The sequence below is a fragment of the Pinus tabuliformis genome, chromosome 2_1 (assembly GCF_031772625.1).
Source record: "Pinus tabuliformis cultivar Carrire ecotype Pingquan chromosome 2_1, CPIR1, whole genome shotgun sequence".
Taxonomy (NCBI): domain Eukaryota; kingdom Viridiplantae; phylum Streptophyta; class Pinopsida; order Pinales; family Pinaceae; genus Pinus; species Pinus tabuliformis.
In genome coordinates this window covers 150,550,003-150,563,994 of record NC_142299.1, presented here as the reverse complement: position 1 = coordinate 150,563,994, position 13,992 = coordinate 150,550,003, and the positions used below count along the sequence as shown (strand labels likewise).

The 13,992-nt window shown below is 35.9% G+C and overlaps 1 pseudogene; it reads left to right on the top strand.

Moving 5' to 3' along the window:
• Nucleotides 1–8,613, top strand: part of LOC149199188 (uncharacterized) — a 262,651-nt pseudogene extending 254,038 nt beyond the window's left edge.
• Nucleotides 8,614–13,992: the final 5,379 nt, after the last annotated feature.

Below are 13,992 nucleotides of genomic sequence, written 5' to 3'. Positions count from 1 at the left end.
ATATACCCACAAAGAAAATGTAATCAGGGTTGATGGTTGTTGATCTGATGTAAGGTTCAACTTCTGGAGACTGTAACTGCTTTGATACTTGCAGCGTCTCGTCTTCATTTTCAGCTAATACAAGCTTCTTTTGTTGTTAATTGCTCACTTTCCATTTCTATTCTGTTCCAGGCTGTGCCTGATATGCTGTTTTCTTGAACTCTTGATGTTTGGAATTAGAGGAGCTGTCATCCTACCTCTATGTTGAAGTCTTGTATGTATCAGTGAACGTGTTAATCAGGTTTCTTTTCACTTAGTGACACAGAGTTGTCATCCTATCTGTTCACTAGGGAATTAGATTTGCAGACCTCTTTACTGGTTGCAGCCAACCATCACAGGGTCCTGTGTATCTGCTGGTGTGGTCAGTATTCTCCATATTCACCCAATCTCTGAACTATGAGTAATTGGTGGTCTAAAGCCTTGTAGTCTGGGGGTGTTCACGCATGTTTGGAGTCAAGCAAAGTAGGAGTAGTTATCTGGCTTGAACAAGCATCATTCCTTCCATTCATCCATTTCCAATGTTAAGTTGAGTTTGTAATGTTCCCGAGCATCTCTGAGCTACAACATAGGAGAGTTTCTTGGGGTGATAACACATCTTGATCCACCTGTGATTTGCCTTCCAGTTATTAAATTGCAATTGAAGGAACCTACTTTGATACCAATTGTTGGAAATACTGAGGGGGGTGAATCAATATTCTTAACAATTAGTTAATTTTAATCTTCAGAGCATTAAATTCACATTTTTCAACATCACATTACATAAACAATAAACAACACCATCCAATAATGCACAATAATGAAGACAATAGACACAAGAGATTTTTAGGTGAAACCCTTCGAAGAGAAAAACTACCAAATGCATCTTAATATTTGTCTTCAATATTTTACATCAATTAGAAAGCTCCAACTTCCAAGATTTTCAGCTCCAACTGAAGGAGACTCCAACCCCCTTTTTACCAGCTCCAACTGGAGGGTTATTCTTTGACTCTTATACAAACATATGCATGGAGTAACATTCCCTTGAGGTCTTCAATCATTTTCTCTTGACTCCTTGACTCACCTATAGCACTTAACATGTGTTAGATATATTTCAATGAGAAAGAAACTCATTGACATATACTATAAAAATAATAATTATTTTCTTGAACAAGTACAAATATCAAAAGTACATTTATGAAGACCGGGCCTAGTTACATTTCCTTCAACAAGGAGGATCAACTTATTCCTATAAAAGGAATATACCCAAGCTTCCTCTTAATAATGGACTTTCCTAAGCTCCCTCTTAACAAGGGACTTGTTAACAACAACAACTCTCTACAGTGGAGATACTATCAACTACTTGTAGGGCTCCTTCTTTCGTCATCATGTCATGAGCTTCAACTTCTTCATTAGGGAGCCTTCTTCTTTGTAGGGCATCAAACATCTTCTTCATCACTTCCTTTTATCGTGTTGAAATAATAGTCATGTCATCCTTCTCTTCATCGGAAAGTGATCTTCTAGTCCACATATGGTTATCCTTCGTACAACTACCTCTTCCAAGTCATGTTTCTTGCAGAATCTTCCATCAAATGTCATGAATACCTGTTGTAGGTGACTTCTACAACCTTCTTCCGGTAGCCATGTTTCAACCCAACCAGATGTTTTCAAAAATCAAAATGAACATCAAATCAAAGTTACCTTTTTATGATGGCCTTTCGTCATGATATTCGCTTCCTGCAACATCAACATCCTTTCACATATCGTATGAATCATTACCAAGGTTCTCCTTCTAAAGTATACATATCAGGGTCTACATACCTTTTCCATGGAGATGTCATAGTTAATCCTTCTAGTTATCAGATGTCGATCACTTATCTTATCTAACTTGACAGTAGATGCATCTTCTCACGAACTCTTCTTTCAAGATGGCCGGTCACAAATACATCACTCTCACTCAAGATGGCAACCATTCTCAGCCAAGTACATGGCATCTACAGCAAGAATCATAACAACAATATAAGCATGGCAATATATTTGCGAAAGACATTACGTGCCACCTACAACATATATAAGGCATATGACAGAACACTAGCATTTCAACATTGCATTTTCAGTACTCTGACTCTGATCTCAAAACTTTGTACTCTATCCCTACATCAAGTCACTGCGCAGGTGTATGTATTGTGTGATGAATTAAAAAAGCAACATCTTATTCCATATGTGGAAACATACTACGTGGTCACTTGTTCATTACAATCCGCCTTCAACCTTCTCAAAACAGTGAATTCCGATATAATTTTTTAGATTAAATGCCTTACTTTCATGACATTGTCGCTGTATCATATCCATATAAGATATTTGCCATGCCAGCCCTAGTTTTGAGCGAAAATTGCATTATGTCATATGAAAGCCTTTGCCAAAATAACCATTGAGAACGTTGACTCAGACCTCCATTGGATTCGGATTCCAAACATTCATCTGTAATCAGACTACTTCGTCGTGGACCTCAAGCCAGGGCTCCGAGCCAGATCAATCATCAACTTGCAGTGTACCCAGAACCAGAATTCATGACTTCGAAAAAATTAAGTCAAATGGAGCAGCCTTCGAAATCATTCAAGTACCAAGTTTTATGTTCAACGTAGAACAGTAATCGAGTCTGGCATATTTCAACACCGATTCATCATACGTGAAAGGAACACATAATGTTACGCTGGGTAATAATATTATTATTTAAAATCAGATTCACAGTGTGAATCAAGCTTGCAAACTGATGCATGACTTAACAACGGTAAAATGCCCGACGACTAACATTACATTTGTGCACTCTATCAAATTTTTGTGCTTTAAGTCCTCTTTTTTTGCAAACCTTGACAGATAAAAGAAAAACCAAACTTCTTTCAATGTTTAATCTCCTTTGCAAAATAAAGGTGTACAGAACCACAGGCTTGTTGTATGCTACTGTTAAAACCCTAGCTCTGTCAACGTACCAGGTCTCACATCCATTTTCTAGAGGTATCAACGAGCTTAAAGGTTTACTTCAAAAGAGGCCAAACAACCACAACTATACCCAGCGAAAAACCATAGCTGAAAACAAAAATTTTAACCCAAAAACCTTTCTGAAATTGACCTGAATTTCTTATGATCTTCAGGACCCTTCCAGGCCATAGAGATAATCTCAGAAAAATTGTGTTCAAGTGTCCTTGCTTGATGAGAAGTCGAGCTTCCTTTTATAGTGATGGAGGAGGTGCTTTGATTGAAGCCGACTTTTGCATATTGGAGGGAAGCCAAAAGATTTTAATTTAAAATTTGAATTTTGCCAAAAACTTTGATCCACACATTGGATTAATTTTGGACCAATTCGATTTAATAATACTTCATGCAAATCCTTGAATAATCATAATAATTCAATAATAATTATGAAAATTCTTTTATGCCCATGAATGTCTAGTGATGAGCTGCCAAATCATTCTTTTGTTGGGGATTTTGACCATGCGCTGGGGCACCAATCTTTAATCAATTATATCCCCCAAACTGTGAGGAGCCTCGTGGCATGCATAATATTGTTAAAATCGGCATGACGAGGAGCATCAAGTGATGATGGTTTACCAAGCAACTTCGTTGATCTGCATCCTCGGAATCTTTAACAAGTGTGGAGCTTCTAGGGCTTTCCAGAGCTTTTTAAGGATGCATCTTTAACAAGTGTGGAGCTTCTAGGGTTTTCCAGAGCTTTTTAACCAATGGAGCTTCAATTGATGCAATTCAGAAAAATATTAGGAGCATTCAAGAACTGATGTTGGCATCAATGACTACACCATTCAACACTTAGAAGTGAGGGGTAACAAGATTGAAACTTGTTAGCATATATTTGGTATCTTCTCTGTTGGATTCCCTAGTGTATTGCGATTGATGTGAATTAAAATATTGTTCGCTGCTTTCCGCTGTAATTGTAATTTATATTTCAGTTCAACCTTAAATATGAAAATTCATCGGAAATTGATCTGTGGAACCTCTAAAGAGGTGAAATATCCGAGTTTGCAAAAGAAACCCCAATTCATAAAATTTCCATAGATTAATGTGCCATGGTGCGAATGCGTTATATTGACGTTTTAAGTTGGAATGCATTGTGAAAACGGGTTGCTTATTATGGGTCCATGATGGTCACATGGAATTAAAGATGCTTATGTTTTCCAATATGATTAGATAGTTTTGTGCCTATTGTCCTTGCCGTGTCATTTCAATACCTTAACTTGCCACGTGAGAGGTAATGTGAATTTCTGACTATGTTGCTGGTGGAGTCTTTACATTCGGAACATGATTGTTTATTTTTAGTTGTGCTTTAGAGCTATGGTGCATTAAAGATAGTCATGTGCCTGTTGCTTTATGGTGGGTGTGATCTTTGGAGAAGGTTTCTACTTTCCATTGGAATGTTTGAATGCTTGCCAGATATAGCCTTACCTAAGGATGCAATACCATTCACTGGACTGACGATGTGGACTGGAGCATGATTGAGTGGATATGTATTGCATGCCAACTATCATAATTGTTCTTTTTTTTAATGCTTGTATTTCATGTGTGGGATGCTGAGTTTATAACATTATCATTGTAAGATATAACTAATATGTGCAACGAAATGTACTCCATTGTAGGCACAACTGGATGCTTGACATGTGTCTTAAGCCTATCAATCCTGAGTCATCCTTGAACTCATCTGCTTTAGACTTCCCGTTTATGACAATTGATCTCTTTCCTCTGTGACCTGACTATTGATGGATGCAATCAGGAGGTGGTAGTATTTTAACGAATATTACAATATTTAACATCACCATTCAAAGGCATTTACTGTCATAATCTGGGGGGCATCATAACACATCTAGATGCACTATTTCCAGTTTCGGTTTTGAAGACTCTTTTCTAATGAAGTTTGAAGACATTTCAGAAACTGAATGTTTATGGCAAGGCTGATTTGACTCATTGAAAGGTAATTGTTTGTTTGAACTGCAGGTTCTACGGTGTACTGCTTTTGAGTTGTAATCTTCAGTCAAGGAAACTGGTGCTACTTGAGGTAGGTATTATACTGTCCACACTTTTAGCAATCATCCGTATGGAAGTGGGAAAAGGGACAGATGAATGCATAAGAAGATGATGGGTACTACCCATTGGCGCATTGAGTAATGCACTAGGATGAAGGAATGCCACATCAAGAAAATACATTAGGTTGTCATGATGCATTAAGTTTCTAAATTGTTAATTTTTCATTTCATTGTACACTGTAACTAATAAAATATATAAATAATATAAATATAATGTAAATGATAATAATCATAAATAATAATTAGTTAAGTAGTAATTAGGTTGAAGAGGCATGTCTAAATGAGACATGACTCTTCATGAAGAGACACTTGCCTAATATATAAGCAAGCCTATCATTCTCATTGTAAATCATTCATTTTTATTCAGACATAATAATATATAATATTTGTATCCTCATGGATATCTTGACATTCCAAGTCTTTTGGAGTAATTAATTTGTAGAAGGAACTTTGTTCGTCTCATTTGGTATCAGAGTAGTTCGGTCCTCTAGGGTGCTTAACCGGTGCACAGAGTTCATTCTCCTATCCAGGTCCTTGGCTATCGAAATTTCTTCAACCTTTTTGCCGTACAATTGAAGCATTTTGCTCAGAATTTGGGAGTTTCTCCTTTTCTCCATTTTTCTAGGCCTTTGGCCATAAAAAAAAAAATTAACCAAAAAAAAAATTATAAGTAAATAAATTAAAAAAAGAAGAAGAAAAAAAAGTAAAAGAAAAAACAAAATGGATACAAAATCTCATACCAAGTATATTTAAAACTTTTTACGTGGAGAAGCCCATGGTTTTAAAAACAACCCATGGTAATTGCCCATGGTATTTTAAAAACTTGAGAAAAGAAAAAGAAAAAGAAAAAAACAAAAAACAAAAGGAATACGTTTTACTTTTTACGTGGAGAACATTTTAACGGAGGTTTTAAAAACAACCCATGGTATTTTAACATCGCGACCGTGTCATATGAAAATACGTGACTTTTATAAGTTGGGTGAAATTAAAAATTTATCAAGGAAATAATTAAGTATATAAAAAAAGGACCAATTTATTATTTAGAAAAAAAAGTGAAACTATTTATTATAAGATAATAAAGTTATTTTGAAAAAGGGTCTTAATATAAAGAAATACATACATATATAGAGGGAAACAATATAAAGGAGTATTTTTTTAATAAAAGGGTATTCAAGTTTTAACAATCCACATTAAAGGAGAATATTTGAAAAGTATATATAGAAGAAATAAGTGATATTTTATAATAAAAGTAGCTCCGATTGACATATTGTTTACGTAAAAACATCAAGGAAAAAATGGAGACTAGTAATGAAAGGTTTCCTGAAACCCATAGTACATGTGTTTGCACACTATTTAACATCAAAGGATCACTCGCAAGAAGAGACATCATAATCTCTATCAGTCCTACTGAAAGAAGTAATTATGTTAGTCCTAAATGTGCTAATCAATTGGTGATTCCTTAATCAAATATAGTTGAAACAAATATTTTTGGCAAACAATACGATATAAACAATCTACACTTAAATATTGGAGATTATACTTTTACCTCACAATTCACCGTGCAAACCTTATCTTTTAATGATAGTGACATTGTTTTGGGATCACCAAGGATGAAAACTTTAGATTCCTTTATTCTAAATACTAAGAAAAAGTTTTTAACATTTTCTTATAAGAAGAAGAAAATAACACTCCAAGATGTTACACTATATATCGGATATTTCAAAAGTAATTTCTCAAAAAGGTAAAAAAGTATTACAAAATATGCAAAATGAAATTGACAAAAATGAAGAAGTTTCTCGACTTAAAAACCATAGTGAAAAATTGCTTACACAAATTAAGAAACTTAAGAAGGATAAGAAGTCATTAGAAAGCCAGGTACAACAACTTATCAAGAAGGAAACATCAAATATAGGAATTCAAGTTGATGACAAAACAACAAATACCGATTCAGTGAATGTCACAACTCAGGAAGAAAACAAGAAAGTTGAAGAAAAGATGCACTTGGATGTTGCAGTTCAAACAATGAACATCCCGAGTGAATGTTTCCTAACCAACTCAACAACATCTTTGCCAGAAGAAAATATAAAAATTGCCGCATGCCCAGTAAGGAAAAATCAAACAAAAAGTTCCATATCGGCATCCAAATCATGAGAATAGATGAATCAACCATGCTACATATTTGAACCAGTCAGAACCGAAACAACAAACTGATGTTCCAAAGAAGAGTAATGTAACCTCAACCCAGTGCTACAAGGACAAGTCGTTACAAAATTCCAATGATAAGAATGCTATACAAAAGATTAATCTCGAATGGTCTAATCCCTTCTCGGTGCGACAATTTTGTTTGTCACTTAAAAGATCATATCAGCTTGTATCAACGAAGATGATGTTCCAAGACAAAAAGACATTCGAAGCTGAAAAAGAGATCAAACCTTTTGTCATCGACAAGCTTTGAGGACAAAGATTTTTGAGGAAGGAGGCAATGTAACGAATAAAATATATAAATAACATAAATATAATGTAAATGATAATAATCATAAATAATAATTAGTTAAGTAGTAATTAGGTTGAAGAGGCATGTCTAAATGAGACATGACTCTTCATGAAGAGACAATTGCCTAATATATAAGCAAGCCTCTCGTTTTCATTGTAAATCATTCATTTTTATTCAGACAATAATAATATATAATATTTGTATCCTCATGGATATGTTGACATTCCAAGTCTTTTGGAGTAATTAATTTGTAAAAAGAACTTTGTTCGCTTCATACACTGCAGCGTATTATTTCAGTAGTTCAACTTCAGGTAAATAATACATTAGCGATTCTGAAACATGTTAAGTAATTTCTGCTAAATTTATGTGTATCTCTTAAATAGTGGGTTTGGTTTATTGGTGGCTTTGGCCAGCTGGTGGTTATTCATTAAATCTATTACGATTATCACATGCACACACTTTTCGTTATCCTGCCTACACTTTCCCGTGGATGATTTACAATTCTTGACTACATTAACTTAGGTCTGAATCATGGATGGAGCTTAGCGTACCTCATTTCTCTTTCTTATTATCACTTGTGCAGAAAGTTGGTTTGCCAGAAAACTTCATGCCAACAAGTCTAGCAATTGACAATTCCTTCTGCCATTTGTGGATGGTTACGGGAGCTGCTGATGTGGTACGGCCAGATAGTATAAATGCAGTCGAGTCGGAGGCCAAGGGATCAGTAATAGTTGCTTCTGCTATCACCTGTGTTAGAGTCATTGGGCTTGCTCATGTTGGATCTGACAACCTACTTAAGTCAACGGTACTAGAAGATGCTGCTGTGCCAGGGGATGATAGACTACTCAAAACTCTTCAAGGAGATCAGATTGACACAGAAGCAGCCGTGGCAACAACTGAAGCAGCCAATACTGCATTAAGAAATTTGTTAATAAAGCGAGAATATTCAACAGGGAAAGAGAAAACAGGAAGAAGAAGAAGAATGACAAAAAAATTAAAAACAGAACTTGAATCTTAACTTCCAATGTCCCAAATTCTGATAAAACACTACCGGTTTAACACTCAAAATAATATACGTGTCCCTAGAAAAGAACAACATACTGCAAGGAGTGCATATAGTTTTTCAAACTTTTTCAGTCGAGTTCAAAAAATACGTGCTTTTTGGATGAATCCCGGTTGTCTCGCATTTAGTTTAAGCGGAAGATCTTTTATTGGAGTTCAGGAATATAGTTGAGTTATTATTTTTCCTTTGTAACGGACAGCCAGAGGAGCAATGTGGGATAAGTAAGGTGATTTCTGCAGAAGGCCAATGTCGAGGCCAAACAATTTTTTTACTATTAATTTAACGAGGATTAGGGAAACAGTGCATCATTTCACATAATTATCGATAAATTTTGGCAATTTTTATAGAGGAATTCTGTCATTTAGGCTGTGTGGAAAATGTAGAAAAATGCAAAATAAAATGTCAAAAATAACGTCCAATGAAATGTAGTCAAATACTTTTCTTAGCTTGTAATTCAAATTCCATGCGGACAATTTAATATATTATTTACAGAGACACCATTAGATAGATAGTCTGTGTAATTTCCTCGTCTTTCCAGCAAGAGTGGTATTTCTTTTTCGCTTATTGAGCACTAAAATGCAAGGAAAAATTTCCGTTGCAATAGGGAAATACTAAATTATTTGATAAGAGATAGAAATCTATGAATTTCAAATTAGAAGGCATGCAAGGCGATATACCTAATACTTTGCTTGGTGGGATACACATGACAAAAAAGTGGAATTCTTTATCAAAACTTTAATATGCGGGGAGGATAATTTATTTTAAGAACTAAAGTTATTATGATACTGTGGAGTGTTTACCTTCATACTTCCATAGATTGCAACTTGTTCATGGAGAATCTTTTGTATACCATTTTTGATGTTTATATTATATAAAAAAATTATATAATATTAAAGTAGTACTTCATTGATTTTAATGTGCATATTCTTTGTTATGGAAAGTAGTAGCTTATTTGTTAGATGTTTTTCAGTGTATTTTTCAGTTTAATTTTTCAAAATTTGCGGGGATTTGTTGGAATCATAAATTTGAGTTGTGGGCTCTCCACAATCCAAATGCTCCGGGTTTTTCATGGTACTAAATCTATATATACAATCAAAAATCTAATTTAACCACACAAATCAAGATCGACCAAATTCTTTTGCCAAATTCCAACCAAAAACTCCAAAACCTTTTAGTTAGACAACCTATAGACACCATTTTCTTGATTATTCACACTTTATTTTGGTAAATAAAAAAAATGGAACACAAATTTCACTGAAAAATTTACAAAGAAGAAAGATGTATATTGTCTTATTTTAAACCCTTATTTGATGGTCCAAAGAATACATGAAATCCCAACTATCACTAAGTTCTATATTGATATTCAAAATTCCATGTTACGAAGAGGCCTAATTTTTATAGTAGATGAAGTGCTTACATGTTGATTGTTCTTTACCCTAGAAACCATATACAACATTATTAGGGAGGATGTAAAAAAATACATTGTCAAAATTGATCAGAGTGTGGATTGATTAAGGAGGTGACCTTTGTTTTTTTGTGTGTTAATGCTAACTCTATTGATGATAAGTGAAGAGAAACCCTTTTGCTCCCCAGAGGTCACTGGATGTGTATTTGTATATTTGCCATATGTTCACCATTGAAATTTGAAAGTTTGACCTTTAATACAATTTTGAAATTCCTCTTCATTTGACGTTTCTTAGATCTATTCCTTGTGAATTTGCGACATTGTCTAATCTAAAATATTAAAATATAACAATAATACATTTCAACCCAATTTCCTATGGGAGCACAAGAGAATAGATACCATGCAAAGGTATTTGAATACTCCAATTATACAGTTCCTAGGGCACAATGTTCGAGAGACATAATAAATCCAATTTCTCTTATTAAGGAAGAATATAACATAAGTAATTTTCCTTTATAGCCTCGAGGGTTAGCTCAATTGGTCAAGTCCCCATTCTTAAAGTATCTTTTCTATTGAAAGGCCACGATTTCAATTCTCTTGACACCCTCGAGGTTAGGCTCCATGGTTGAGTTGGTAGGAAGTGATCCCTCTGGGTGGATCTACCTAGTACAAGTATTTCGTGGATTTAGCAAATCTCTGAGACCCGTGAACCATATTAAAAAAAACAAACAAAACAAAAACCTTTATGCTCAAGATAATTGTTAAATCACTTAACCAATTTAACAATTGGCATGAACATGTAATGCTAGAATTCACCCAATCAATAAGATTAATTGAACGAAAATTAAATATGCAAGTACAAAATATTTGAATAACGAGAAACTTCATATACATAAAGATAAAACACAATTATACATCATAAATTTCTTACAAGTTGGTACAAGTCAAGTTCTTCAAACTTTAGCTAGAGAAACCATAACAAAACTCTAGACACCAACTCCTAACTAAGAATCTATTCCAACCAAAGCTGGTCACTCCATTAAAGATCCTCAACATGTTGATGTAGAATCTCTTCCAACTAAAGTAGGTCAATCCACTAAACATCCTCAATATGCTAACATCAACATTGACAAGTCATCTTTGGCACATAAAACAAGTTTGTATCATACAAACGCTCATCACTAGCATTATTATCTTCCTTAGGGTTTATAATCCTTTACAATGTTGCATTGTATAAGTAAATGGTGAGACAAATCTAGTGCTAACTTCAAATATACATGTCCATCTTAGGGTTTTGAGTCTTCCAACCCTAGGTTTTGAACTTTTGCATCAACACAAGAACAAAGACTTCCAAGGAACATCAAGGATATAATAGCATAACATTCTTCCAAGCAAGATATCACACCAAGCTCAAGACTTATCAAGCTCATCTCTCTATGATCTTGCCCTAGCCTCAAATCCCACAACAAAAAGGCTACATGATCATCCAAGGTGTTAGCTTCACTTTGTGCCATCCACTAGGGTAGAAACCCAAGTGCTACAACATGAACCACAAGAAACTTCAACACCTTTGATGCCTTGTTCTTCTCTAGGTTTTATAATAAATCTTAACATCTTGAAAGAGCAATCTTCTTGAGAACATCTAATTCTCTCTCTTATCTCATCTTCTCCTAGGGTTTCCTCATGAACACTATTCTCTTACTCCTTACAAGACATCTATCTCCTAGTGTTTCTTTATGAATGCTAGTGTCTTTCTCTTTACAAGATATCTTTCTCCTAAAATCTCTTTGTGAACCCTAAGGTCTTACTCCTTATGGGACATATCTCTAATGGGATCTCATGAGCCATAATGTCTTACTTTCGACAAGATGTGTCCAAGACAAGTACAAGCTAGAGCGTAATGACGATCACAAATACAATGCTCTCTCCTCCTTTATATACATAGTAGGTGAGGGAGTTTAACATAAAATAAGGACATAAGCCCATACATGTAGCCAATAAGGCAACCCCTATAATATGTTGATGTTCTAGTGCGACCAAGACTAGCACAATTTTTCAAATTGATAACTACTTCGAATGATACAATTTACTTCTTTAGACCATTCCAATCATCACATAGTTATACATGAAAAATTTCAACCATTCACTTCAACCATAGAGCAATAGAGATCCCATTAAACCAGTGTTGTGGGGGAGCACCACCCCCCCTTCGAACCCGCTCCCGAAGTGCGCTCCGGGCGGGAGCGGCTCGGGAGCGCGCTCCCAAAATCGCTCCCGGACGGGAGCGATTTTCGGGAGCGCGCTCCCGTAAAAAAATTTACGCTCCCTGGTCTGTTAGGGAGCGACTCAGGGAGCGATCGCTCCCGCGCTCCCGGAGCGTTTTTTAATGCCCGGGAGCGATCGGGGAGCGATCGCTCCCTGATCGCTCCCGGGCATTAAAAAACGCTCCGGGAGCGAATCGGGCCGGGCCGGGAGCGGTTCGGCGGAAAAAAAATCCGCCGGACCCGAAAAAATTAAAAATTTTAGAATTTTTTTTTTGTTTTATAAGGCCAATGGGCCAAAAAAACATTCATTATCACTTCATTGAGCAAGTTTGGAGCTGGAGCAAGAGCATTGGAGCGAAGAGCAAGTGCTGAGGAGCGAGGAGCAACTGCCAAGGAGCGAGGAGCAAGCCTGCAGAGGTAAGTAACTTAGTAATCTAGTTAGTTTAGCTGGTTAGGTAGTTAATTTAGTTTATTTAATTTAGTTGTTTGAGTTTAACTGTTTAAAAATCATGTATTTAAATTAAATTAATAAATTAAATGAATTAATCCCAATAAATTAAATTAATTTGCAGATTCAAGACTCATAACCCTACAAACATCAAACACCATGGACCTGGGGATATTTATTGGCATTTTCCCCTTCCTGGTCCCTTTTATGGTTATTATGGTGGTGGAGAGTAGGAAACGGAGGGGGCCTCAAACTGAAGAGGTGGATGAAGAAGTCGGAGGAAGTAAAATGGGTGAAAACCCTAGTGAGGAGGAGGTGGAGGAGGGTGAACATGACCCTCAAAAAACTAAACAAGACCAAACTCCATTGTGGAAATATGTTCACAGGGCTGAAACAGGGAGAGGGGGTGGAACCACTAAATTTCATTGCCCCCATTGCAACACTGATTACACAGGTTCATACACCCGTGCTAGAAGACACCTCTGCGGGAAAAGGCCATGGGATGGAGAGAAACAAATAGGAATCAAAACTTGTGCAGCGGTGTCAACAACAGATAGAGCCAAATACATAAAGGAAGAGGAGGACGCCTAATACAGAACAAAAAGATCAAGGGGTTTCTTTGAACCAAGCTCACAATCACAAAGAACTCCTTCAGCATCCTCCCAAGGCAGTGGATATGGACATGGAGGCACAGGGTCATCATCTTTAAGGCGTAGAACCATATCAGATTTCCTTGATGAGGGGTGTAGGAATGATGTGGATTCAAAAGTTTACAGGTTCCTCTATGCATGTGGGATACCATTCAATGTTCTACGCTCACCTTATTGGCACGAAATGGTTTCTGCCATAAATGATGCCCCTAAAGGATACAAGAGCCCTGGGTATGACAAGGCAAGAACTGTTGGCCTTGATCATGAAAAAGCAAAAATATCACATTCTTTGAATAAAATGACAAGTTCTTGGACTGACAATGGGGTGTCCATTGTATCTGATGGATGGACAAATGTAAAAGGCAAGCCATTGATAAGTGTTCTTGCTGTGTCTGTTAGTGGTCCCATCTTTCTAGCTGCACATGATTACTCAGACAAGCTCAAGACCGCTATCAACATTGCAGAAGCATTACTTGAAAAAATTGAGCGTATTGGCCCATATAATGTCATCCAAGTCATCACTGATAATGCTCCTAATTGTAAGGCAGCGGGAGCAATTA